A 26222-nucleotide genomic window follows, 5' to 3' on the forward strand; every position below is an offset into this window, starting at 1 on the left:
ACAGCCATCCTGGTCACCTTGTGAAAGGGCAGATTCTCCTGCTCTCCTATTTCTGAGAGATCCCACTCCGTGCTCTTCAAATGCCCAATATGAGGCTGTGGCCCAAAAGTGGGGAGACCCTTGATTTATGGGAAAGACGTCCCTCCTACTACAGTGGAAGCTGTTTGGGCAAGGAGGAGTGACGAGGGTGGGGTCTTTCACACCCATTCCCTTGGGCTTCCCAGACGCCCTCAAGAGCTGGCCGTCTTTGACAGCCTAAAAGCAGACTTTAAAGCATTTGGTGAGAATTCAGTAGGTATTTGAGCCTCTTCAAAACTCTTAAAATTTTATTATTAGATTTCTATGGCTGGCCATCTTGCATGAGTGACTCTGGGCAGCCAACACAATAAAAACATCAATACAGTAACAGGATGCAATAAATACAACACACAAAAATGGACACCGAGGCTAAACCAATCAGCCACAAATTCATACAACACACAGGCTGAACTATCTCCCGACTCCCATGCCTGAAAGAAAAGCCACATCTTTATGAAAGGCCAGCAGCGTTCAGTCTAATTTTGGGAAGAATGGTGTTTCAGAGGGCAGGTGATGTTACAGAAAAGGCATGCTTCCTAGGTCCCTCCAGATGACACTTTAATCAGCAAGACCCAGAGCATGGCCTTTCTGATGGGTGGAGACCATTGGAGAGAGGTAGTCCCCCACATAACCTGACCCCATGCCCTGAAGGGCTTTGTAGCTGACAACCAGCACCTTGAATTGCACCCAGAAGCCTGTTGGGAGCCAGTGCATCTCATGAACCCAAAGTAACATTGGTGTACCAGACAGGCCCTTCATTCATTCATTCATTCGTTCATTCATTCAATCAATCCAATCAATCAATCAATCAATCAATCAATTTATATAGCCAGTGCTGCTGCATTCTGGACCAATTGCAGCTTCTGGATGTTCTTCAAGGGCAACGCCCTGTAGAGTTCATTGCAGTAGTCCAATTGGGAGGTGACCAAAGCATGCATGAATGTGCAGTGCCACCTGATCCAGGAAAGGGCACAATTGGTGCACAACATGGAGTTGTGCAAGAGCCATCTTGGCTATGGCTGCAAACGGCTCCTCAAACACGAATTGTGAGTCCAGGAGGACTCCCAAAATGCTCACTGTTTCTGTCTGTGGCAGTGTGACCCCATCCAGAATTAAAGATGGAAAATCACTGGATCCAGCAAGCTCTAAAACCCAGAGCCACTCAGGGTGAATTGAAGCCAGTTCTTCTCCATCCAGACTCCCATGGCCTCCAGACACCAAGACAGAACCTCCACAGCCTCCCTTGGCCAGGCTGGGATGGAGATGTTACAACGGGATCATCAGCATACGGATAGTGCCTCACCCTCTGCCATCGGATGGCCTCACCCAGCAGCTTGACTTAGATATTAAAGGAGTGGGGAGAGTGTCAAAGCCCCACAAAACCTGCAGAATGGGTGATATGGGCTTAACCTCTCTCCCCAATCAACACCAGCTAGAACCAACCCCAGAGGAGAGAGGAGGACCAGGGCAAGACGGTGCCCCCAACTCTTAACTTGCGGAGCCAGTCCCGAAGGACACCATGATCGATGATATCCAAAAGAGATCAGGAAGAGCTACTTCCACCCCACTCCTGCCAGAGGACATCCATACGTGTGATCAGTGCAACAGAATATCTAAAGAAGAGGCATTGTGAAACCCCCTTAAACAACTAGTGATGATTGTGGTGAAATGTCATTAATTAGGGCAGGGAGGAGCAAGAAAGAAGCTCCAGATCTGAGTGATACCTCAAGGCTAAAACTCATTTGAAAAAGGATTGGGGGGGGAGGGGGGAGTTTATGCAAGCATGCACTTAACCAAAGAAGACTCTAAAAACTTCCTGCAGCCAGTGCAACCTATCTTGCTCCTGTCCCAGAGGAGCAGATGGCCCAGTGCAGATGGGGTGGCAGAAAGACTGGAAGGGCTGAATTGTGGCACTCGCCATTGCTGGATGCCCTGGTAGGCTGCAGGCACACAGCCACGTGAAACGCAGGCCACAGTGCTTTGGTAGCGCCTGGAGGGTGGGGGGGCTTCCTGGACCCCCTCGCTGAATCTCTGGACGGAGAGGGCTGCTTTCCTTCCCACTTTGGAAATCTCAGAATGCGGGGTCCTCTTCTGGGGGGGGGTCAGCAATAGATGACTCGGGTCTGCGGACAGAGTTTATCTGGACTAAGTTTAGGTGGAAATGATCTTTCCCTTTTTCTTCTTTTTAGTGCTGTTTTATTTTTAATAGTTCAAAAATAAAACTATATATAAAGATTTTGTACTTATATTATTTGTGTTGTTTAATAACCCCATAAAAATAAAAAGTTAAAACATCCTTATTTTTCTTTAAATAAAATTCAGCAGGGCTTTTTGGCTTCTGTGGGGAAGAGTAGAAAGAGATCAACATGTTGAACCCGGAGGATATTAAAGGAAGGACATGAATTCCTGATCTCAAGCACCCAAAAGGCTTGTCCATCCACAAGAGGAGAGCGGACGTGGGTAGAGCTGGCAGGAAGGGACACGTCTTCTGGCAGGGGAGGTTCCACAGCGGAGGGTCTACTACGCAGGGAGGTTGTCACAAGCAAAGGCTGCAGAATCATTTGAGGGGGAAACGAGGGCCATCCCCCACTGTGCATTTTACCTTAAGCAGGACGTTGGACCAAATGCCACTTTCTGGTTCAGTAAAAAAGAAATTGGATGAAACAGGTGGACCCCTCACAAGCTTTGATCCATCTGCCACCAGCCCTCCTCTGTATCGTTGGCTGCTATCTCCAGGAAAAAAAAAGACACGGTATTTTGTAGGTTGTGCGAAAGAGACTCCCGGGGGTCCTGCATGTGGAAGAGCAGCCTGCGGAGAAAGAATTGTGGCCCCGCACGGCCTCCCTCCCCTCCCCGCTGAGCCTCCTCCCCAGTGCTAGCCTGGCGGAGGTGCCTGTGAAGCCGTAGCCTGGCAAGAGGTGGGAGGAGACCGGGGAGGGCGGTGGAGCCCTGTGTGTCTGGGACGCACAGCAGCAGCAGCCAAGTGAAAGGAGGTGTTTTCCTTCACAGAGACTGGGTGGTCCAGAGGAAAAGCAGTGTGGAGGCAGCGCAAGGAAAAGGGCCAGCAGGAGATCTCTGCATGGAAGGGTGCAAGCGCTCTGCATGCTGGCTGGGAACAGAGAAGAAAAAGCAGATGAAACCCCAGAGAGAGGAACTGAGGCAGAACAGCGTTTGTAAGAAGGAAACGTTGTTGTAGAATAGCTATACAACAGAGCATAGTGTAGAGGAAATACTGTGTCTCTATTACTAACAGAGTTATTTTGTTAGTAATAGAGTCATTTTGATAGTAATAGTAATTAGCATAGAAGTAATAGTATAGAGTGTAGTATAGTAATAGTAGTAGAATGTAGTATAAAGAACATTGTACGGTGTTATTAGTAATAGCACTAGAGTGTAGGATAGAGACAATAGAAAACACTCCCATGTAGACTTATAGGCTTTATATTTCACTTTTGTATCTTGGGTAGTTTTTTTTTTTAATGAAACTTCTCCCCAAGCCTTCTAGGGAAATATAAAAATCCAAGAGTCCAGGGCCCAGTGCTCTTGGGGCCTCTTTGGGGTCTGCGTCAGTCAGACCAGTTACCATGGAAAAGGAACCCATGACCCTGTATCTGACCAGTTTTTTTCCCCCTTTTCCCCCTGGCAGAGCGGAAAGGTTGCTTAGACAAGCCATCTCCTCCTGAGCAGCTGTTCTCCGGGGCGCAGGGCTTCCCTAGGAAGGGAACAAACTTCTCTGAGACCTATTTGGTTGATGGGCACCCTTTGCCCATGTGAGTCAGTGACAGGCTGCCAGGCAAACAGCAGGTACCAGCATGATCCCCTTACCGTGAGTTCCCCACCATGCACCTGTGTGCTCACTCGCAATCCCTTCCTCCTCAATCAGCATAAACAGAAATATGAATTGCCCTCTTGTTGACCCTCCCAGCACCAGGGTGAGCATTGCAAAGGGCCAGGAGGGAGAAAAGGGCTGGGACATTTGCCCTGCAGATCCGGTTGCCTCGTGAGCCGAATTCGTCTGCGCTGTTTGGGCTCCCCCAGCTCTTTGGGGATGGACTTCCTGGCACTTGGAGCAAATGTGGGTGTAATTTCTTAATAAATTTTCTTCAAAGTTCGTTGCCATCCTGGCATCTGCCTCGGTGCTCTTGTTCTTTGGTATCCAACCCATAAATCCTAAATTTACTTATGTATTTGTTTATATATTTATATTGATGTGGCATATTTAGATAGCTGCCTATCTCACAAAAACATGGCTATGGGAGGCATACAACATAAAAACAATTAAAAACTCCACCAATTAAGCCTTGATGCCCAAATTATCAGCAACACTGTGTCAGTACCAATCCATTTCATCTCAGGGTTTTCTGTCTAGTCTTGCTCTTTTTCCTTCCCATTTGTGTCGGCTTGACCTTTCAAAATGATTTTTAGGGAAATGTAATGAAAAGTCAAATTATTTTGACTTAAAATATTAGCAGTGATAGCCGAACTGGTCAAATTTTATGAAAGCCTCCTTCTTTAATTAGTAGTTTTTTCTGTACCGTATCTCTTTTTTAAAGTAGCTTTTGTCCCATTAGTTAGTAGCTTCCTGCTTAAGTCATGGACAAGGCATTTCTAAATAACCCTTAATTCTGTTTGTTCCTGTATATTGTCTCCTGAAGAAAGGTAATTGTTGACCAGAGAAGGTGATATTTATGTTTAATTTGTTGTTGTTCAGTTGTTAAGTCGTGTCTGACTCTTCATGACCCCATGAACCATATTGCGCCAGGCCTTCCTGTCCTTCACTGCCTCCCGGAGGTTGCTCAGTTTCATGCTCATTGCTTCAGTGATGCTATCTAACCATCTCATCCTCTGCCGTCCTCTTCTCCTTTTGCCTTCAATCTTTCCCTGCATCAGGGTCTTTTCCAAAGAGTCCTCTCTTCGCATTAGGTGACCAAAGTATCTGAGCTTGAGCTTCATTATCAATCCTTCCGATGAGCAGTCAGGGTTGATTTCCTTTAAGATTGACTGGTTTGACCTCCTTAGCAGTCCAGGGGACTCTTAAGAGTCTTCTCCAGCACCACAGTTCAAAGGCATCAATTCTTCGGCGCTCAGCCTTCTTTATGTCCAGCTCTCACAGCCATACATTACTACTAGAAAATCCATAGCTTTGACTATGCGGATCTTTGTTGGCAAGGTTATGTCTTTGCTTTTTAATATGCTATCTAGGTTTGCCATAGCTTTCCTCCCAAGGAGCAAGCGTCTTTTAATTTCATGGCTGCAGTCTCCATCTGCGGTGATCTTGGAGCCCAAATAAATGAAGTCTGTTACTGCTTCCATTTCTACCCCTTCTATTTGCCAGGAATTGATGGGTCCAGATGCCATGATCTTAGTTTTTTTAATGTTGAGTTTCAAGCCAGCTTTCACACTCTCCTCTTTCACCCTCATCAAGAGGCTCTTTAGTTCTTCACTTTCTGCCATTAGGGTGGTATTGTCTGCATATCTGAGGTTGTTGTTGTTTCTCCCTGCAATCTTAATTCCGGCTTGTGATTCTTCCAGCCTGGCATTTCTCATGATGTACTCTGCATATAGGTTAAATAATCAGGGTGACAGTATACAGCCTTGTTGTACTCCTTTTCCTGTTTTGAACCAATCGGTTGTTCCATGACCGGTTCTAACTGTTGCTTCTTGGCCCGCATACAGATTTCTCAGGAGACAGGTAAGGTGGTCTGGTACCCCCATCTCTTTAAGGATTTGCCACAGTTTGTTGCGATCCACACAATCAAAGGCTTTTGCATAGTCAATGAAGCAGAGGTAGATGTTTTTCTGGAACTCTCGTGCTTTCTCCATGATCCAGCGAATGTTGGCGATTTGATCTCTAGTTCCTCTGCCTCTTCGAAACCCAGCTTGTACATCCGGTAGTTCTCGGTTCATATACTGCTGAAGTCTAGCTTGTAGGATTTTGAGCATAATTACCCTGCGGAACCACTATGGTGTGACTTTCATTCAAATACAGATTTGACAGAACTAAAAGCGATCACACAGAGACTTTATTTACACAATAAAGAGCAGGAGGCCAACCTGCTGCAACCATTATTAAAATATTTAACATTTAGGCAAAGAGTGGGTTTTGTATAAAGTTCTCACATGCTAAATTTAAACAAAGGAAAAAATTGGGGTATTTGTATATTTACCAAACAAGAAAGTTGCTTGAAAGAGGATTTTGCACCTTCCACAGTAGAGTTTCCAGTGATCAGGTTGCTACTGATCCTATGGCTGAGCAACTCCTCCACTGCAGCTCTGGAAGTCACTCCGCCTGGGTCCTTTCCACCAGCCTGTAGTAGGGGCCCCTCCAGCCCATCAGCTCAGTGTGAGTCCTCTCCTCCACAATCTCCCAGCCTTCCAGGACCACAATCTTGTCTGCATCCTCCACTGTCCACATCCGGTGAGCAATCACCAGCACCGTCCGGGGCCGGCTGCTCCGCAGAGACTGCAGGATCTGGGGAAGGAAGCAATGGTCCAGAGGAGATCCTGGGTGGGTTCCTCAGAAGCCCTGGAGAGAAGGTCCCTCCTGTTTCCACAGAAAGGCGCTTCTCCTGCTCTTTAATAGAGCCAGCTGTGCTGCAGAGAGGGTTGCCCCCAAATATTTTGTGGTCTGCAAACAATATAAGCCACCCCTCCGTTCACAGCACTAAAACCGACCGAGTAAAGGCAAAGACTCTCCAGAGTCAGCTCGACTCCTGGTGATGCATCAATCTGGCAGCCAGCCCTGGGATTTCCTGCTGATCTCCCCTCCAAATTCCAACCAGGCCCAATTTTGCCTTGCTTTTTTCCAGATTAGCCAAAGTCCCCGGGTGCTACCATGAGCTGTTTCTTAACTCCTTTTTTTGGACTCTCTGTAGCTTTCTTGGCAACAGGATGGAAGCGCTTTGCCATTGCCTCATCTGGGGTCTCTCGTTACTTCCCAGTAAAGTTTTCTTTCTTGGAAAGAAAAGAGGCAGGGGACAGAGAGACGGGAAGGGAAGGGAAGGGAGTCTGTATCCATGATCTGTCATCTATAATCTGTAACTAGCACAGAGGAGAAGCTCCCCACCATTTCCACCTCCCTCCCCAGCACCACAATCCTGTGGGCTTCACAGGCACAGAAATATTATATCGAAATATTTTATTTCATCCTGTAATACTGTTTTTTTGCTGTTTTAATTTTGCTTCTGTGTGGTAGGGTTGTCCGCTGCTCAGAGTTGACAATTGGAGCGGCATCTCAGGCTGGTGAAATCAATAAATATATTTATATCTGTATGAATAAACTGTTCTTGTGAAAATAGGCACAACGTTCACTTAGATCCATATAGTCTGTCCATACGGTGGTATTGTTAAATAAAGTTTTCATTGTTCGTAAGCAGGTATCCCCCTGAGGAACTGAGAGACAGATCATAATAACCCCCAGAAGACGAGCCGATAAAAGAGAAAATAACCTCAGTATAAGAACTCTAAACTTCTCATGAGGGAGTGACAGCTAGATTTTAAACTCTATTCACCACCAATGTAAACTTGGAAGAAATTATTCCACTAAACCTAATTTCCCTGCACTGTCATCTCACAAAAAAAACAGATTAAGCCCTCTCAGGGCTCCTAAGGAACTAACCCCACCAGGGTCCTCTTGCAGCTCCCCACTTCTCCCCCCCCCACACTCACTGCTTCACTCTTGGGGTCCAGGGCGCTCGTGGCTTCGTCCAGCACCAAGACTTTGGGGGTGTGGACCAGGGCCCGGGCAATGGCCAGCCGCTGCTTCTGCCCGGGGGAGAGCTGGACCCCCGTCTCCCCCACTTTTGCAGGAAGGCAGCGAGAAAGACAGAGGGGAGCAAGAGGAGAGTCAAGGCCGACCTCTAAATCTCATTGCCCTGAAGGGTTGGCGAAGCCATCGGCTGAAGAACAAGGACGGGGTTCCCAGGAGAGGCGAGCCTTGAAGCCCAGGACTCTCCAGCCTCGGAGGAGGGGAACTGCCCCCTGCGCCTTTGACAGCTGTGGAAGAGACTTCAGGACTGTGTTTTGTGAACAGCACAACAGGGCAATAAGCTTCATTTGAATTTTCTCTTCTGCACTAATGCTTTAGTGGTAGGGTTACGGTTACAACTGTCAGTGTACCTGAAGCTTTCTAAGTTGCAACAGAGGCAAGCAGGATTTCACTTCAGGGAAGCCAAGAACCAGGACCGGTGGGTTTTCTGGGAGGAAAGTGAGCCTTTAGGGAATGAACCGAGGGGGGTGGATTTTGCCCACCTGCAGCGAAGCCTCCTTCCAGCTCACAGATGAATCCCAAGGCATCGGCTTCTTTTGCTGCTCTGCTCATGTCTTCCTCACTGCAGCCTTGCAGGCTGTAGGTGAGATTCTCCCAGAAAGAGCCAGAGAAGAGGACGGGCTCCTGGCCCACCAGCACCACAGGAGGCCTCTCAGGACAGGGCTGGGCTGAAGGAGAGACTCCATCGATCTTCCTTGTCAGGCACCTTTCCAGGGTGGGGCTGGATGACACTCAAGGCACAGCTGTTCCAGATGTAAGACTCACTATGTCTCCCAAATGGAGATGTTGAGCTGTTTTCTGCTCTTTTTAATCTGGAGGCTACGTGGCTGCACCCAGCCAGGCTCGGCTGACTTTGAGAAGCTAAGTAGGGTCAGACCTTGTTGGTCCCTGGATGAGAGACAGAGAGCAGCAATAAGACCCTTCTGGTCAGAAGATGAGATTTGTAAGTGTGAATCATGTAAAAACTGCAGGTGGCTTGGCATAAAAGAGGAATGTTAGAGATAAGGGGAGTGTTAGGGATGCAGAAAAGTGGAGGCTTGACTGAGAGACAACCTTCACTTAATTGGCAAAGCTAGAGGCTTGACCGAGAGGTAACCTTTGCTTAATTAGCATAGCAAAACACATACCCCAAAGGTGAGAATTTTAGAAAACATAGAACATGCTAAGCTTATTATGGGATATTCATATGTAACATGGAATCAGGTGCATCTGTGCAACATTGTAACCAATTATACCTATTTTCTTATCTCAATGTAACCAATTATGTTTATTCCCTTTGTTTTTCAACAAGTATAAAAATAGATGTAAAAGTTTGCTTGGGGGTCTTCTCCCATTAGCGAGATGGAGTCCTTTTTCTTGAAGCGCTTCAATAAAAAGAGGAACAGCCAATTCTCGTCTTCGGGGTCTTATTGGGCAGAACCCGGGGGAAAGGGATTCCACACCTTGCGTCAGACAAGACCACCAGGGAATTCCAGGTCTGTGGCTCACAATTCATAAAAAGTGCAGTGTATGAATAAAAATTAGTATTTTTAAACAAGCACACAAAGAAACCTGCAATGTCTCCCAAATCCCAAACAATTCCAACTTTGTCCTCTTATGTCATGTGGTCCTCCCCACTCTGTAGCACCCCCACCCCAAAAAATCTCCCAGTGTAGCCGTTCAACCACCCAAAGGTACCCAGGTAATAACCCTGATGGATGCTGGGTTGGTCTCACCCAAACCACATGGCCTAATGTTTCTTCCCCCTCCATCTCCCAACCACGCTCTCCTCCTTGCTGAACGACCCCCCTTCTGTGAAGACCGTCACTGCCCTTCTGGCACCCAGAGCCCCAAAAGCTTCAGTCCAGAAGAGGAGAAAGCTGGAGGCTGCCCGCCCCTCCCCCGCTGCTCCCCACCAGGCTGCTCCCTCCCTCACCTGCCTGTGGAAATGCTTGTGCCCATAATCCCTGACCGGGACTCCGTCCAGCAGGACCTCCCCAGACTGGGGCTCATAGAAGCGCTCCAGGAGGGTGACACAGCTGCTCTTCCTGCTGCCGTTCAGGCCCACCAGTGCCATCGCTTCTCCAGGGCGCAGCTCAAAGGAGACTTTCTAGGGAAAGGGAGGCAAATGCTCGCAAATGAGGCAGGGATATGCAATGTTCATCAACACAGATGCAGATCCTACACTCTGTATCCAGTTCAGTACAGAAATGTGCTTTGTTTTTTAAAGCCCTTTTAAAACTCAACATTCTATAAATGTTTACGAAAGACAAAAGGTTCTGGTTAGCAATGATGTGCTGTTAGGGTGCCATGCAAAGCAGCCCGTGAGCTTTTCAGCTTCCCACAGGGTACCTTCAAGGCCTGGATGTTGGGGCAAGAGGGATAGCGGGAGGAAACGTTTCGGAAGCAGGCGTGTCCGTGGAGGGATTCTGGAGACAGCGTCCCTCCTGTGCAGACGGACGGCTCCCGGCGAAGGTACTCCAAGACCTTCTCTGTGGCTCCCACGTTGCTCAGGGCATCCCCAGACGTGTACATCGGGGTCTGTGGGGGGAAAGGAAGGGGCAGCAGCATTAAGACATGAGAGCCTCTGCAAAGAGTTGAATGCAGCTCGCTACTCCACTTTTGAGTATCAAGGTCTACAGCAACACTCAAAAGCCCTGTTTGAATGAGAAATTCAACTTCTCTCAGTTAGGGATCTCTCTCAGTGCATTTGTCCGGAGCTTTTTATGTGGAATTCCAAAACCTATTACATATTCGTAAGGATATGAATGATTCCTTTGAAAGGTGAGCTTGGAATCAATTTGTGTGTTTGAAGGAAGCTGCCTTGGGGAAGCCAATCAATATTAATGATACGCTGAAGTCCAACTGGACTCCTGCTGACCATGTAGATGTGTCCCTGCAGTTTTCATGGCAACAATGCAGAAGAGTTTGGCCTACACTTCTGTGGGAGGTTTTGATGACTTCCCAGTTCAGCTTACTACCTCAGGATCCCAAGGTGACTCCAGTTTCAGTCAAGTCCATCTTGCAACTTTGAACCAACCTCTGTGCAAATTGCTGGTTTCAGTTCACAATAGTTTCAAGTGGCCACATTTTTTTCTAAAAAAGAAGCCACAGGAATCTGATTTGAAATCTAGAAAGTCTTCACAGTCCTTATAGGGATTCAGAAAAAAAAAAAAATCCCCCCAAAGTGGTATTTTTGGAAAACAGCATCTTTGAGGGCAAATAACTTAGAGCAGAGAGAATAATTTAGACAAAACCGGAAGCACCAACCAAATCGATAATGTATGGCAGCCATTTCCTCAAAGGAAAAACAGCCATTTTTAAAGTATGCATCTAAATGATTTGTTTGATTTTTTGCTTACGCTCACTTGCTACTTGTTTGTTTGTGTATAATGCAAATATTTCTGCAAAACATGCAGTGTTCCTTCATCCAGAGAAAATCAAAGGAAATTTTTAAATCTGTCATGGAAGCGACCAATGGGTGTTTATGAGCACTTCCGTCTTGATCCCTTTTCATCACTTGGAACATGCAGTAACAGCAGCAGATCTGTAGCTCCAATGCATTCGAACATCCATTTCAGAACGACCACCCCACATGGTCCAACATACACTGTGTAAGGTTTGCCCCGTTCGACAGAGAAACTCTCGTGACACGTGTGGTTCACAAAGAAGGTTTACTCATGCGTAACGTAGTAGTCACAAGCAAAGCCAGGACTGGCTTGGTACAATTGCATCACTTGTTATATTCCCCCCTTCCCGCGCTTTTTTCCCGCCCCGCGATCACGTTGCAGCTGCGGATTATGGGCCCCCAATAATCCCCCTTGATTGTTCATGATGGCAGGATCGGTCAGGGTCTATTGTCCTTGATTGCCAGTCCCCCTCCGGCTGGGTTGGTTCCTCCCCGTTACGTGCAAGCCCGCGGGTTCTGTGCTGCGTTGCGATCTTGTTTCGCTGCCTGCGGCCCCGTTCATTGCTGGCTCGCGCCGTTATCAGTTTATAGTTAAAAGCTTCCACTGCGGTTTTCCGGTTTGGCTGGGCGCAGGTGGCCCGTTAATTAGCGGCGCTTTCAGTTCCTCTTTTCCCCGCTAGCTACCGTCGGTGGATTCCGCGTGGTCTGGCTGCGAGCTTCCCTGAAGCCCCGTGCTTCCCTGGAGCCCCGTGCTGACCGAACCTGACATACCGCCCCCCTGAAGACAATTCCCCCCCCGGCTCTATTTCGGCTTCCCGGGGTATTTCTTGTAAAAGTCCCGCACTAGGTCCGGTGCCCTTATGTGGGTTTTACTCACCCATTCGCTGTGGGACTTGGGAAAATGTTTCCATTGCACTAGGAGCTGGGTCTGCCCCTTGTGCCTCCGGGCGTCCAGTATCTGGTTGATCTCGAAATGCTGCTCCCCCCCGACCATGATGGGTGGTGGCACTCCCTCTGTCTTGTGCCAGGCGTTCCCCGGCTGGTGCAGCTTTAGCAGGCAGCAATGAAATACCGGGTGGATCCTTCCGAGGCTTTTCGGGAGCGTCAGCCTGACGGTTACTGGATTGATGACCTCTGCAATGGGGAACGGCCCCACAAACCTCGGGCTGAGTTTTTTCGATGCCTGGTGCGTCTTTAGGTTTTTGGTTGACAGATACACCTGGTCCCCCACTTTCCACGGCTCCTCGGGGAGCCTCTTGTGGTCCGCGTGTTTCTTGTAGTCGGCCTTGGCTCTTTGCAATGCCGCGTGCGCCGCTCGCCGGGTCGCGTCGATTTGGGCGAACCAGGCGTCCAGGGAGTTGATCTGGGATTCCGGCTGAGGCAACTCCGGCATGGGGACGAAGTCTCTCCCGGTGGCTACTTTGAATGGAGAGAACCCGGTACTCTTGTGGACGGCGTTGTTGTATGCCACTTCCGCGAATGGTAGTAGCTCCGCCCAATCGTCCTGTTGGTGCCCCACGTAGCAGCGCAGGTACTGTTCGAGCCCCCCGTTCAGGCGTTCCGTGGCTCCGTCCGTCTGCGGATGCGCCGCGGAGGAAAGGGCTTGTTTCGTCCCCACCCGCTTCAGGAACTCCCTCCAGAACCGCGTGATGAAGTTGCCGCCCCGATCGCTGACGACCCGTCGGGGCGCGCCGTGGAGCCGGTAAACACGTTGCACGAACAGTCTTGCCAACCCCTCTGCTGTGGGGACTCGCCGGCACGCTACAAAGTGCGCTTGTTTAGAGAATAAGTCCGTAACCACCCAAATGGCGGTCTTCCCCTTACTCTCTGGGAGCTCTACTATGAAGTCCATGGCAACCTCTTGCCATGGGCCGTCGGGTTCCGCTACCGACTGGAGTAGCCCTCTAGGTTTGCCTTTGGCCCCTTTCGCCGTCGTGCACACCGGGCAACCCCCCGAGTACGCCTCCACGTCCTTACGGAGCGTGGGCCACCAAAATTGCCGCCGGATTAAGTGGAGCGTCTTTACGAAGCCGTAATGCCCCGCGCTCCGGCTGTCGTGGGCTCTTTCCATGACCTCCCGTCGGCAACCCTCGGGCACGTACAGCTTTCCTTCGTGCCACCACAACCCCTCTTGGCTGGTTAGCGCCTCTTGGTTCTGCTTGAGCCAAGCGTCCCGCTCCGCCGCCTCCGCGAACCCTTGCCTTACTTCAGGCGCCGCGTCCCGTCGCTCCCCCTTGGTCTGGCTTCGGGTCACCGCCTTTGCAGCCAGTCTGCTGGCAGGGATGATGGAGTCCACGATCTCCTCCCGTAGGCTGGCGTGCTGGGGCATGCGAGACAGTCCATCTGCTAGGAAGTTGCGCTTCCCGGGGATGTGTTTTAGTGTGAACCTGAACCTCCCGAAGTACTGGGACCACCGCGCCTGTTTGGGGGATAGCTTACGCGGGGTCTTCAGGGCCTCGAGGTTCTTATGGTCCGTCCACACCTCGAACGGTTCAGCTGCCCCCTCCAGTAGATGCCTCCACGTGGCCAGTGCCCACTTGACTGCGTACGCCTCTTTCTCCCACACCATCCACCTTCTCTCCGTCTCGGTGAATTTGCGGGAGGCGTAGGCGCATGGGTGGATGGCCCTCCGGGCTGGGCTGGAGCAGGACTGCCCCCGTTGCCACGTCTGACGCATCTACTTGGATTATAAACCGCCGATCTGGGTCAGGATGGCGCAGGATCGGCTCCGCTGTGAACCGCCGTTTTAGCTCCTCAAACGCCCTGGCATTCTGCAGTCCACGCAAGTGCCATGCTGGGCTTGGGGGGTTTCCCAGTGCCCTTGGTCTTCAGCAGGTCGGTTAGGGGAAGGGCGATTTGGGCGAAGTTCGGGATAAACTGTCCATAGAAGTTCGCAAACCCTAGGAAGCTTTGGAGTTGCCTCCGGGTTCGCGGCGCTTCCCAGCCCAGGACATCCTTCACTTTCGCCGGGTCCATCTCAATTCCCCGGCTGGATATTCGGTAGCCGAGGTAGTCTAGTTGCTCTCGATGGAACTCGCATTTCGATAGCTTCGCGTACAGCTGTGCCTTCAGCAGTCTCTGGAGCACCGTGCGCACCAGGCTCACGTGCTCCGCCAGGGTTTCGGTGTAGATGAGGATGTCGTCCAGGTAGACCAGGACGCCCCGGTAGAGTAGGTCGTGCAGCACCTCATTTATTAGCTGCATAAATACCCCCGGGGCCCCTTTTAATCCGAACGGCATCACGGAAAACTGGTAGCTTCCGAGCGGCGTGTTGAACGCCGTCTTCCACTCATCTTTTGCGCGGATCCTGACTCTGAAGTAAGCTTCGCGCAAGTCCAGTTTTGTGAACACCCTCCCCTTAGACAGATGCGACATCAAGTCCTTCATCGGGGGAGGGGGTATTTGTACTCCGTGCTGATTGCGTTCAGCCCCCGGTAGTCCACGCACATTCGAAGCGAGCCATCCTTCTTCTCCTGGAATAGTACCGGGGCCGCTAATGGCGACTTCGCGGGTTGGATGAACCCCCGCGCCAGGTTCTTGTCTATGAACTCCCGCAGAGCCCCCATTTCTCTCCTTGACAGGGAGTACATTTTCGGCTTAGGCAGGGTCGCCCCTGGCTCTAACTCGATGGCGCAATCACTGGGCCGGTGTGGTGGGAGCTGGTCGGACTCCTTCTCCCCGAACGCTGCCGCCAGGTCTCGATACTGCCTCGGGATTCCGCCGCCCGTCGTGGGTTCCCCGGGCCCGGCCTCTCTCTTTGCGGTTGTCTCGCCAGTCGCCGCTGCCTCCCCACGCCTCGGGATCGTTGCGGGTCTCCGGGGTCCCGGTGCTGCTGCTGCTGCTGCTGCCGGCCGGGTCTCAGGCTCCGTCTGCTCTCGCCCCGTCTCCCGGTGTCCCGGACCCTCCACTTGCCCGTCTGTGGTTGCGGCCGCACCCGTCTCCACGGCTCGGTCCCCTCGGCTCCCGCACTTCGCCGGCCTGTCGACCCCGAACCGCACTGCCTCCGCCGACCAGTCGACCCATGGGTTCCGTCGTCGTAGCCACGCCAAGCTGAGTACCACCGCGTAGTCGGCCACCGGGACCACCACAAATCTCAGTTCTTCCCGGTGACTCCCGATCGTCATCTGGACCGGCTCGGTGTAATACTGAGCTGGCCCCCCCCGCCAGCGTGCCGTCTAGCTGGCTGAATGCAATGGGCTCCCGGAGGCGCCTCAGCTGTAGTCCGAGCCCCGAGACCACAGCTGGGTGCATCAAGCAGTGGGTGCAGCCTGAATCCAGTAGCGCCCGCAGCTGTGCCTCCCCTCCGGATCTCACCCCCCGGATGTGTATTCTCACCCGGAACGGAGGGCAGTCCTCATCTCCTATTGGGTCCACGCGCCTCGACTCCTCTGCTCGCACTGGGACGCCGTTCAGTGCGAGCGCGCCTCGTTTTCCGTCGGCTCCGAGTCCTCTCCGGAGGACGCCGTCTCCGGGGTCGACCACCCCCCGCGTCCTTTCTCGGTCACCGCCGCCACTGCCCCCTTCCGCGGTCGGTCGCCGGCCCTTTTCCCGGTCGCACGCGGGGGCTTGACTTCAGGCCGTGGTGGGGCTCCTTCCCGCTCCGTCGGGCACTGCGCCGCTCGGTGGCCTCTGCCTCCGCACCGGAAGCACAGGTTCGGGGCTCTGGTCGCCTCTCGCACCCCGGTGGACTGCCGCCGACTGCTCCGCCTTTCCTCGGGGTTCTCTCCCTCGGCTGGTCCCTCGTCTGGTCCCGTCGCCTCGCGCTCTGTTGGATCTGCCGCCACGCCGATTCCGCCGTTCCGGCCAGCCAGATCCAATCTTTCACTGTGGACGGGTCGTCCCGCCCCAGTGCCCGCTCCAGGATCTCTGGATTGAGCCCCCTCTTAAAATACTTCACCCTCAGGGACTCCGGCCAGTCCGTGAGCTTCTCTGCCAATCTCCGGAACTCCAGGGCGTACTCTGATACCGACTTGCCCCGCTGTCTGAACTGCAGGATGTCGTCCTCCGCCCGCTTGGCGCTCAATGTGTCCTCGAATCTGTCCCGGAGCGCCTGCATGAAGTCCGGGAAACTCCGTAGTTCCGCCGCGTTGGCATCGTATAGTCCGATCACCCAGCTAGCTGCTTGACCATCTAGCAGCTCGGCCACGTAGGATACTCTATCCTTGTCCCTAGCGAATAGGTGACCACCCCTCTGCATGAACCCCCTAACGTGCGTCAAAAAGTGCGGCAGCTGTTCAGGGTCCCCTGAGAACTTCCCAGTGATACCTCGAAGTCTCAGGGCGTCTGCCGCCCGTCGGTCCACTGACCGGGGCGTCGTGGGCGGTGCCGGCTGAGGTGCCGGACCGCCACCCCTGTTGCTCGCCCCCTCGCTCACCGCAGGTGGTCCCACTCTCTGTAGCAGGGCCTGGAGCATCGCCTCCATGGCGTCTAGGCGCCGCTCGACTCTCTCCTCTAGTCGGGCGAACTTCTCGTCCCACTCGCGGTTCCAGGACCCTGAACCTCGGGTCATCGTGACGCCTGAACCGTCTGGCCCTTGGTTCACGCCCATCGACCACCGCTCGGCTGGAGGGCGCCCGGTCCTGGCCGCTGTCCCGTCGCTCCCGGGTGGCTCCGACCGTCCCTCCTCGAGCCTGGGTTCCTCGTGCTCCAGCTGACCCACGGATTCCTCGTCGCTGGTCATGCCTGTATTGGAAAAGGAAACGCTCCTCGGTGGTACCGGGTAGCGCTAACGGTGAGTCCTGGCTTTATGTAAGGTTTGCCCCGTTCGACAGAGAAACTCTCGTGACACGTGTGGTTCACAAAGAAGGTTTACTCATGCGTAACGTAGTAGTCACAAGCAAAGCCAGGACTGGCTTGGTACAATTGCATCACTTGTTATATTCCCCCTTCCCGTGATTTTTTCCCGCCCCGCGATCACGTTGCAGCTGCGGATTATGGGCCCCCAATAATCCCCCTTGATTGTTCATGATGGCAGGATCGGTCAGGGTCTATTGTCCTTGATTGCCAGTCCCCCTCCGGCTGGGTTGGTTCCTCCCCGTTACGTGCAAGCCCGCGGGTTCTGTGCTGCGTTGCGATCTTGTTTCGCTGCCTGCGGCCCCGTTCATTGCTGGCTCGCGCCGTTATCAGTTTATAGTTAAAAGCTTCCGCTGCGGTTTTCCGGTTTGGCTGGGCGCAGGTGGCCCGTTAATTAGCGGCGCTTTCAGTTCCTCTTTTCCCCGCTAGCTACCGTCGGTGGATTCCGCGTGGTCTGGCTGCGAGCTTCCCTGAAGCCCCGTGCTTCCCTGGAGCCCCGTGCTGACCGAACCTGACACACTGTACAATCCTATACAAACACCAATAACTCCCACAAAGCCAGATGAGTCTTCCTCCCATAAACAGGCCCAGGATTCCAGCCTAGATCTGTACATTGAAAGGAAATACAGTCAAAGCAAATACATTCAGGTACCAAGCAGGGAATAGAATTTGTGGAAGGAAATGCATTTCAACTCTAGGCTGTGACGAAGGCAGGGTGGGTCAAATGAACAGAGGGACACAGAAGGTCACAGTCACCGAGGAACCTGAAGTGCTACAGAAGAAAACGAAGTGTTCACTGACTTGCACATGGGCCCCCACATCTGCCTGGTAGAGGATGAAGGAGACCAAGTTTCCTCTGGTCATGAGGCCGGAGCGGATCTGGTGGTACCCGCAGGAGAGCAAGAGCAGCTTCAGGCTCAACCGGAGGAGCTGGAGTGGGAGAGGAGCAGAGGACAGCGGGTGAGAAGCCTCCTTCCTCTCGTGCCATGGTGGCCTCTCCCTCTCCTGGGTGGGTTGAGGGGGCTACCTGAGTTGATGTGGAGCCCATTTCAGTTCAATATGGAGCCTTTTATGCACTTTCGTTCCTTGCTTTTGGCACAGATGCAATTTCTGAAATGGGGCAGGACACCCTTCCTTTACTGTCCCCTTCTATGGAGGGAAACTCAACAATTGATTTCTCTGTTGGCTGTTCCATTTGATTTCTGGCAGCTCAGGGTGGCCTATATTATAGTCTGTTCTCTTTTTTGCCCCACCACAGTTCTGTAGCTTGGCTGGGCTGAGAGAAGGGACTGACCCGGGGTCCCCCAGGGGGCTGCCACGGCTGAGGGGGCACCAGAAAAGGGTTTGCACACAAAGCCAACAGATTCTGGAGAGAAATTGCAGGGTTAAGGGGATTCCCTTTTGATTTTGGAGAAAAAATAAAAATCAGAATAGGATCCCCACAGCAAGGAGCAGCAGCCTATTATGAATTTCTCTCTCATCTTTCATTCAGGAGCTCAAGGCAGAGTTACACAATTCCGTCTCCTTCCATTTACCTCCAAGATCACCCATGTGGGAAAGGGGGGGCAAAAACCTGGGTCTCCCCACTCCCAATCTGCACCTTTCCCATGGCCCCATCCTGGCTCTGGGGCTGAGAGGGAGGGCCTGACCCAGAGTCCCCTGAGAAGCTTCCACTTAAAAGACTGTTAAAGGGCCTTGGATGGTGGAGGTGTCAGATTCAACTGGCACGGCACGGCACGGCACGGCCAACACCACTATTCAGTTCCACCACCCCTAGTCAGTTTCATTGCCTCAGGCGCAGGCAGCAGAAAAGAGGAAGGAGGGCAAACCGCAAGCCAATTGCCGGCAGGTGGCGGCCACTGACTCAGGGCAGGAACGGAGGCTCCGTAACAAAGCCAGCTTCCCTTCAATGCCCCAGGCACCGCCAATTGCAACAGCTGGGAAGCACCGCAATTCAGCAGCAATCGGCCAGCAATCAAGGAGCCCTGGCTTGGCCCGCAGGAGAAAAGCCCAGCGAATGCAGCGATCACACACACAAAGGGCGGCAGTCGGGGAGACAAAGAAACCCGGCTGGATCTGCCATTAAGGCGAGGGGAAGAACCCCGCTGACCCTGGGAACCGGGATAAAGGGCAGGAACGAGAGGTAACTCCTGGTCAAGGGGGGAAATGTGGGGAAAGAGGCCCATTTTCTCTTCCCACAGACTTTTTTTTTTTTATCTGCGCTCAGTCGTTACCGACTCTGCAGTGACTGCTTGGACAAGTCCTTGCAGTTTTCAAGGCAATTGTTTCGGAAGTGGTTTGCCAGAGCCTCCTTCCTAGAGCAGAGCCCAGCTGGCGAGCGCAGGAGGTGGGTTTCCGTTGCTTCGCGCCCCCTTTTCGGGCGCACGCGGTTTTTTGCGGTTTTTCGCGCTTACCGGCAACTGCTCCCGGCTCCTTTTTTGCAAGGCGCCGCCGGCATTTTTCCTCCCACCTGGCATTTTTCCTCCCACCGGAGTGAGAGTACCCATTTATCTACTCACGTGAGTTTTTGAACTGTTGGGTTTTCAGGAACTGGGGAGGAAACAGGAGCTCACGGGAGGTAAAAGTTCTTCAAGCCGCTTCCCTCAGATGGAGCCAAGATTCAGAAAAGAGGGAAGAATCAAGAAGCCCTGCCAAGAGCAACCGAGCAGAAAAGGCAAAGAAAAAAATCAAGACTTTGACAGAACAGAAAACAAGCTAAAAAAGATGAAAGACTGAACTCTGAAAAAAGGAATGTAGCTCTATAGAGAGGGACCACAGAAATAGACAGGGATTAAGGCAACAGCAATAGGAAGGTCAGCAATGAATGAATATATTGGGGATGCAGAATACAAAGATATGAAAATGTAGTAAAGTTGGACTTTAAAGAATATAGAGTGGATAAAGAGCTTATAGAAAATAGTTCAGATAGAAAATAGTTTATTACTACGATTCATTCTGCACTTGTTGAAGGCATTTATAATTTACAGTTCCTTTTTTATTTGTAAGCTTTCCTTTTGTAAAATAAAAGTCTCTTCCCAGACACTGAAAAACCAACCAGTTGTCAGGTTTCCAGTGCTTTGTGTCTAGTAAGTCTGGGTCAGTCTGGTTATTGGTGGTCCAAAGAAAGAACGCATGACAGACTATCTAAAAATGGGATTCCATTGGGTTGGAGATCCACTTGCCATTTATCCTTTGGCAGTTAGACATTTCAATTGGAAAACATTCTTGATCAGCAAGTGAATACTAAGAATTTTTGTTACTGTGACATGAAATCTTGCAAGACTGGGGACACACCAAATTCTCATAACCTTTGCAGCAAGGGTGTGAAAATCTTGCAAGATTTGGCAATCTCCTGAAATTTGAGCCATCTTGTGAACTTATTTTTATTTTGACATCTGCAACAGGAAACCGCAACAGGTTGGGAACCACTCATTTAGAGGACCCAGAGGAATCTATGGGTACGACAATCAAATAAATGGCTGTTTCCAAGTCCTCCTGGTTCTTCAGCTGGTGGGTCTCCTCCAAGGATGCCTCATAGCGCCGTGACTCCTCCTCCTCCATGGCAAAGCTGCGCACTGTCTCCACAGAAGAGACCGCCTCACGTACCACTTCCTCTGAGCGTGTCCTGGATCGCCTTCAGCAAAGCCTGGATGGACCACAAAGGAAGTGGCAAAGTGAGCCTTCTGGAGGCCGCCTTGGACCAGCCATCTGACTGGGGGTGGGATACCCAAAGCAAAGCCCAGTGCTTCAACTCTGGGGGAGACCCCAAAAACGCTCCTCTTGGAATGCTCAACTCCGCTCCATTTTATTTCATTTATTTCTCACTGAAACCAACCAGATTTTGGAGTGCAAGCTGGAGAGAGAGATGTACCCCCCCCACCATTATTTCTGTTGTGGGGGAGGGGAGGTTCATAAACTCTAATTAAGAGTTGGGCTGATCCAAGAGTCAAGGAGACTCCACAAGTCTCGGGCATCAGCTGTTTTTCATTTTCTCTCCCTCCAGAATGAGGGAGAATTTTATTACACAAAATAAAGCTTTGCCTTTAGAAATAAAAAAAAAATATAGTCTTGCTTATTTTACACCCCCACCTTTATTTCTAACAAACATTGCTCTACATCTTATTTTTGGATCCCTGTAATTCACCTATTCAAGTCTATGCACTTCTTGTCCTATGGCTGAGTCTTATGCTTCTGGTTCCACCTGTTGGAAGAAAAAGTTATCTTACCAAGTCCGTTTCTGAGCCGGGAGTAAAGACACTGACAAATTGCATGAAGTTAGGAGATTTATTCTTCACCCAAGTGCAGAAGCAATGACAGCAGGCAGTTAGGTGGGTGGCCGCACTGGGCCCCCTCCCCACAGTACCTTATATACCTTCTGTTACATTCAAACCCACGCTAAGATGTCATGACTTTCTGATCCAATCAAAGCCAGTTACCTTGATCCATACTCCTCCCCTTACCCAGGACCCCTTTCTCTGATGCCAAATAAGGTTCTTCCTTTCTGTATGTAAACTAATTTCTATCACCTTGAGTGTTAACACCCATATGTAAACATACATCCCTGAGAAACAAGGTCAGGACCGCTTATCTTTCTTTGTGAGGGGTCATCTGAACAAGAAGAGACTATCAGGTCAAGACAGTTTATCTGCTTACATGAGTTGCTGCCTTTCCAGTCAGGAAGAGGCAAACCATGTCAGCAATTAACACATCCTTGAGATTTTGAAAAGTGTGAAAGGTCTCATCCTCAAGAATGCAACCTTTTGACAATCTAAAATACAGTTAACCATACATACAGGAAAGGGAATATTGGCATTTTGCTAGGCCTGCTTTTATTATAAAGATAAATGTTTAAACATCTAAATGTCTTAATATATAAAAATGTCTACATGCACCAACCTTCTAACACACCGTTGGCCTGCTGATCACCCTGTTAATCCTTCCTGTTTTCATGCCTATTTTCTCAGAACCATTTCTGTAGTCCTCTTAGGATGTCTATTTCCTCTTTCAGCTTCTTGCTCTTTCCCTGTATTCCTGGCAGCCTCTGCCTTCAAACTGGCTTCCCTCTTCTTCTTTTCTCTCCAGGTCCTTCTCCTTGCAGGTGCCAGCAGGGGCCTTCTCTTCTTTTTAGCCGAGGGGAGAGAGACATACGCCCGCCCGTGGTTTCCTTCTCGTCAGGCCCAGGAAAAGGGTAGCCCTCATTTTCCTACCTCTGCCAGAGTGGCTCCAGCATCTGCCAGACCCTTGCCCTTTTTCTTTCTGTTTAACCCCAGACATCCACTGGGGGTAGCTGGGGGCAAAAGAGGCAAGGTACAGGCTGTGCATCCAAGGACCCACTCTTCTGTGCAAGCCACACAAAGGTGGGGGAGATTGTATGGCTGCCATCTTGCCTACTCATCTCTATTGCAATTTCTTTTCTCTTCCCTTCTCTGGCCCATCTTTCCTTTCCCTGGGTTGGCCCATCATCCTCCCTCAGCCGAGCTGGGACTCCTTTCCTGCGTGCAACTGGTCCCAGGAGCCCAGAGGTGGCTTCCCTCCAGGCTGCTGTCTGTCTCCACAGCCCCTACCTGGTGACGGGCATCATAGACCTTCTGGACAGCTATCATGAGGGGAATCTCAACCAGTGTCAGCAGCATCAGGCGCCAGACAGGCCAAGCATGAAGCCATAGAGCCCGATGGGCTGGATCAGGCTGTGCAGGAAGATGTTGGCACTGAGCGTTAGTACTTGGATGGGAGACCACCAGAAGAGCCCAGGGTAGCAGACTGGACTGAGAAAGTGGGGGAAAAAGAACATGCCAAAAGAAAATGAATGAAAACCATTTCTTTATGGTCAGCAAGAAAACAACATGGTTATGATGCACGCAGGAGCAGGGTGCATCGCAAAGAAAAGCCCAGCCATGGCATTAGTTCTGCTCAAAATGCTAAGCAAGATTAAACCTGAATGAGAGCTGGGGGAAAAGAAGAGACAACAGAAGGCGGCAGTGGCAAAATACTTCCATCATTTTCCCAAGAATATTAGATGAATGGTCCGTGTAGTCATTGGAGTCAGACTTGATTTGAGAGAATCTTTTCCTTTGCACAATTACAGAAAGAGCACCTGCCTGTTTGGGGCCTCACCTGCCTTCACCTTCTGGAAGAAGGCCCGGTCCTGCCGCACCAGAGAAGAGAAGAGCAAGTTGTGAATCCGGATGACCATCCGGGAGACGGTGAATGTGAAGAGCCCCCCACAGCAGCTGGCAAACGCAGAGCTAGAAGGGAAACAGCAGAGGAGTTGGTTCCTGCTCCTCAAATGAACACTCAGTCACAGCTCCATATATGAGCATGTACTGGATTTGACGGGGGTGCAAAATATTCACACAGGACAGATCTATCCCAGCCACGTGAGATTACATTATCTCCGGCTGATGCTATTCCCCATTTTGAAAAGGGGCAGGAACGCTTTCATTCTGAACTGAACACAGCAGCAGGATCCCTGACACAAGTCCCGGCTCTGATGCAGACGAAGCACACTTCCTGCTGGCGACTGCCTGCCCCCAGAGCTGTCATTAATTAACGGATTAATCCATTGACAATGGATGCTCTTAAGAAAGCTTTTTCTTTGAGACTCATATCCAAGTGAAAGAGAGGTACAGAGCACAAGCGTTAACTGGTTACGTTGCTGCCAGATGGCGAAACAGGGCAGCTAAATGGGATCCTGCAACACCAACCCTGTGTTGCTTGCTCAAGAAGTCTGAAGCTCAATTCAATATACAGGTAGTCCTCATTTAGTGACCACAATTATGACCGGCAACTCGGTTGCTAAGCAAAGGAGTCACTAAGTGGGAAATCACATGAGTGGGACTGTGCTTTCTGACTTGAAACTGACAAGAGTACAATGCTGAAATTGGTTTCATGCCTTCTGCTTTTATTTGCCTCCTGACCGCTCCCCTGCCCTTTGGGATGCTCACCCTGGTGCTGGATAATTAACAAGAAGGGAATTAATGTTTGTATTTACGTTCACTGGGGAGAAAGGGGCTAAAGGAGAGTAAGCAGGGACACCATGGGAAATACGCATCGAAAGCGATGCTCTGTTGCCAGCAGCTGCCAGCGTGCTCAGCAAACAACCAGCGTCTTCCCCACTGTGTGCCTGCTTGCTCTCTTCTACTCACCGGCTTCCTCGCAGCACAGTGCCCCGTTGGGGGACTGATCGACCACCATCTGCCAAAGCCGGGTGGCACTGGGCAGAGAAAGGGGCAGCTCCACAGCCATTTGCCAAGTCCTGGCCTCTTCGCAGCCCCCTCCTTTCTGTCACAGTTTTCCTGGCAGCAAAGCAGCCACCCCCCCTCTGTGAGGGCTTCATCTTTCTGCCAAGGCTAGTTCACTTTCCCCCTCAGCTCCCGCCACACCAAAATAATCTAAGCTGGCCAGCCAACTGCCTACAGGTACCTTCTCTTTGAAAGAGTGCCGGGGTGGAGACTCCAGCTGCGCGCAACTGATATCATTAAAGGGGGCCAGGAAGGCGTCCCTTGGTTCCCTTTGGACCCAGGGCCAGCCAGGAGGAGATGTGCAGGTCCACACGCCCGGTCTGCTCACCCTCACATCGCTCTGTAAGGAATGGTTGGAATAACTGCCTATTTTGCTTCTGTATTTCAAGCTTTTGCTAACCTATTAAGGGTCAGACTAGATGGTATTAAGGAAAGAAAAATGCTTTTGCAAGTAGGAATAACTCATTACACATTAGAGCTATGCTACAGTGGTGTGAAAGGAAATGGAAAGATGTGGTTAAGCTAATATCTCGCTTCAGAACTCCTGGATGCATTTCCTGAGCGTGCATGAACCTTTGCACCTACTCTTGCTTCTAACCACATTATGTAACCACATCCTCTGCAATACGTTAGTTTTCTTAGCCAAAAACTTAGCAATGCTTTATGACCCCCGGAACAAGTGAGGACTAGGAACTTGAAGCTAATGTTTTGACAACCTTGGAAGGCGGGCACACGGGTGTGTGTGTCCCTCCTCCTAGATGCTTCCTGATGACAAAAAGCTATAAGAGCTGTTGTAAACTGTTCTAGGTGTGGCCGGTCTCTGTCTTTTCTCTGCCAGCCGGACAGAGAGTGGTTCACCCCGCTTTTCTCTTGGCCAACAATCAAAGCTTTTCCACTTTCTTTGGAAAAACCTCTGTCTGGAGTCTCATTGGAAATTATGGAATCCAGGCTAGTGAACCTTACAGCTCTGAGCATGGATAACTGTAGGTTATCTAGAGGGGAGAAAGAGAGCCAGGCTGGGGGGTGGGTGACCAAATGCTGCCCTGAAACTGTCCCCTATTAAACTTTTAAGGACAGCCAGACTCCACGCCCTCGACGTTCAGACCCAGTGAAGTTCGGAGGTCAATTTCTTCTTTTCTCCTGACTCAGGAATGGGAGGACCGTCAGGGCAATCAGACGGAGTCTGACAAGTTGGGTGAACCTGATTACTTCCTCTAAGCAAGAGCTGAACTCAGCTTCTTCCCCCTGACTGTGTGCCGCAGCTGTTAAATCGCAGTTTTCCAGGATGCAAAAACATATCGCCTGCAAGACCATCTGTTCCGTCAATCCCAAACCACGTGACTTGTTCAAACTCTTTCTTGTATGATTTCCCGGAAATCACCTGTGGCTATTTCTCCAGGAGCAGGAAGGGTCCAGCAGGAGAGGCTCGCCAAACAAGAAAGATGCGAGTTGTCGACGGGCAACGCGACTCCATTCTCCCAGCGGCATTCTCCCTTTCAGTCCAAAGCAGTGTTTCTCAACCTTGGCAACTTTAAGATGTGTGGACTCCAACTCCCAGAATTCCCCAACCAGCTCAACATCTTAAAGTTGCCAAGGTTGAGAAACACTGGTCCAAAGTCTTATACAGCCTTGCTCGCTAGTAGCATGCTGGGAAGAAAGGGGTGCCTTTTGGCTCGGATTTTTAGCTTTGAAGGAAGGGAACTTGTGGAGGGAATGAGGCGAATTTATAAAATGACGCAGGTGTGGAGAAAGGCTATCGCTGCTCTCTCTTGTTAAACTCAAGCCCAGCAGGGTCCTAAAGAGAAGCTGAATGATGGATAATAGGAGGGATTCAGGCCTTGCAACGGCATGACTGAAATCCTGTCCTTTTTTTTTTTACATCTGTCATGTTCTTCAGAGCAGTAGACGTCATACTTTTTGCAAGGATTCATATTCCTGGCTGGTTCACAAACTC

At 50.9% G+C, this 26222-nt stretch overlaps 1 pseudogene; it reads right to left on the reverse strand.

The window, feature by feature from the left end:
* Positions 1 to 6358: 6358 nt before the first annotated feature.
* On the reverse strand, positions 6359 to 24363 carry LOC103064272 (antigen peptide transporter 2-like; annotated as a pseudogene).
* Positions 24364 to 26222: the final 1859 nt, after the last annotated feature.

This window comes from Python bivittatus, unplaced genomic scaffold (assembly GCF_059951505.1).
Source record: "Python bivittatus isolate LINGU-HERP-01145 unplaced genomic scaffold, Pbiv_v1 ctg000810_np1212, whole genome shotgun sequence".
Taxonomy (NCBI): domain Eukaryota; kingdom Metazoa; phylum Chordata; class Lepidosauria; order Squamata; family Pythonidae; genus Python; species Python bivittatus.